General features: G+C 37.5%; 1 pseudogene; it reads right to left on the bottom strand.

Annotated features, from left to right (window-relative positions):
- Positions 1 to 23, bottom strand: part of LOC144969343 (uncharacterized) — a 717-nt pseudogene extending 694 nt beyond the window's left edge.
- Between the last annotated feature and the right edge of the window lie 2,477 nt (positions 24 to 2,500).

Here is a 2,500-nt window from a genome sequence, read left to right on the forward strand (position 1 = left end):
TGAACATACCTTTTCTGATTCATCTTTATAGAATGGCTTGTTTGCTCAAAGTCAGTACCCAGAAAATAACTGTTTTCCTAGGTCTTTCATTCTAAACCTGTCAGTTAGAACTTTCTTTGTCTTATTCAAAACATTTTCATTGCTAGCAGCAATGAGGAGATCATCTACCCATAGTGTCAGTTTCATTAGACATATCTAGTATAAACACAATAATCAGATTTTGAAAAAAATTGTTTTCAGTCAAAAATGTGTGCAACAAGCTGTTCCAATTTCTCCCTGATTGTTTTAGACCGTAAAGAGACTTGTTTAATTTGTACACAAGTTTCTTACCATCTTTACTTTCAATTTCAAAACCTTCTGGTTGATCTAAGTAAATGTCACAATCAATTGGAGGCATTTAAGTAGGCCGTTTTAACATCCATCTGATGTAATATAAGGTCATTTTGTGCTGCAAGTTGCAATACCATTCTAACAGAAGTCATGTTAGCAGTAGGGGAGAATGTGCCATGATAATCTACACCTTAATCCTTCTATATCCTTTTGCCACATATCTTGCCTTATAGACATTGTTATCATCTTTATCAGTTTTGATAGTATAAACCCATTTTCCTCCAACTGTCTTCCTGTTTTCAGGAAGTGGGACTAACTGGAATGTGTTATTGTCTTCAAGTGCTACTATTTCTTCTTTCATGGATTTCTGCCATTTTTGAGCGTCTGGGCTTGTTAAAGCCTCAGGATAAGAAATGGGTACTTTGGAAGAGGAAAATGTATAACAATAGTGTATAGCATACTGCATGATTTCACATTCATCATCAAACTCATTACCAGTCACATAATCATCCAAGTATTTGGGTTTAGTTCTTTGTCTAGTGCTTTTGGTATTGGAATTTGGTAACTCATTTGTTTCATTTGTTTTGTCATTGTCCGAAACAATAGGCACAGACTCATGATTATCATTATTAGAATCAGACTCATTTTGATTTTGATTTGGATCAACACTCTGTTCATTTCTGAGATAAACAGAATCTTGTTCCTCGTCAAATCTGTTGTCACCAATGTTTTGCTTGTCATACAAATTTTTAGTTTCACCATTGTTTGTGAATTTCACATTTCTTACTCTTTTTACAATTTTAGTTTGAGGAAAATAAACTAGGTATGCAGGACTATGTTTGTCGTAACCGACAAAGATTCCTCTCTCAGCACGGTCTGACAGCTTTTTTGGGATTTTGAACCATTGCAAAGCAAGTTTGGCCAAAAATGTGCATTTTCATTAGGTTTGGTTTTTTGTCAGTCATAGCTTCAAGAGGAGTCCCTGACAGTCTGGCATTATAACATCGATTTCTAATAAAGGGTGAACACATCAAAACATATGGCCACACCATTTTAGGCAATTTGGAGCTGATAAGTAAACACCTCCTCATTTCAAACAGTTCTCTACTGACGCTCAGCTGTCCTATTTTGGTGGGCTGTGAGGAGCACTTCTTTCATTCGATATCTTATTTTCTAAACACAATGCGTCGAATGCCTTGGACTCAAATTCGCCTCCTTGATCACAACGAATAGATTTTACACTCCCATAAGGTGCCTTGTTATTTAAGAACGCTTTAAATCCAGTAATTGTGTCGGCCTTGTTTTTCAATAAATAAACACAAGAAAGACCGGTAAAGTCATTTACACAAACAAGAGCGTATCGAAAATTATCATATCCAATCGGGTCTACGGGTCCCGCAAGGTCAAGGTGAACCAAAACTAAAGGCTCATTTGCTTTCTGTCTACTATTTTTGTTCACTCGATTTGTCATTTTTCCGAGACTACAGGTTTCACACTCGAATTCCTTGTGAGCATTGGCATCAGAAATTTTCATACCGTCAACGACATTCTGTAGCAAAAGTAAATCTCGAACGTTGCATTGACCTAGGGTGTGCCAATCCCTAAGGGTACGTGTGGACGATTGAGTATTTTTGTCACTGGAGGTTATTGATTTTAGGAAGTAAAGATTCCCGACTTGTGTTATTGGGAACTCGGTCCCTTCTATGGAGATATTTGAGGAGCGTTTCCTGAAAATAACCTCAGCATTGTGTTCCGTTGCTGCTTTCACTGAGAAAATGTCCTGTTTGAACGATGGAATGTAGAGGGCATTTCGGAGTGCGACTATATGCATTGTTCCGTTTGCATCTAGAGATAAGAATGCTGGCATCACCGATATTTTCTACGAGGTTGTCAGCTCGATGCAAATTCGATAGTATGCTTTTGCGAGGGTTGAATTTTTCTGAGAATTGGAAAAATTTTGATTTGTCGGTGATAATATGGGATGATGCCCCGCTACCCACTAAGAGATAATTTATTTGTGCATATGCGTCAGCACCTTCACAGTTCACATATTCAGATATTCTAAATGAACACGAATGTCCATTCACTGTGTCATTTTGGGTGTCTCGGTCCCTCATCGATTTTGCATGGCTTCGACAAAACTCGGTATCATGTGATGGAGATTTACAAT

Source organism: Berghia stephanieae, chromosome 3, assembly GCF_034508935.2.
Source record: "Berghia stephanieae isolate SIO BIC M18660-M18661 chromosome 3, UCSD_Bste_1.3, whole genome shotgun sequence".
In the NCBI taxonomy this organism is placed as follows: Eukaryota; Metazoa; Mollusca; class Gastropoda; order Nudibranchia; family Aeolidiidae; genus Berghia; species Berghia stephanieae.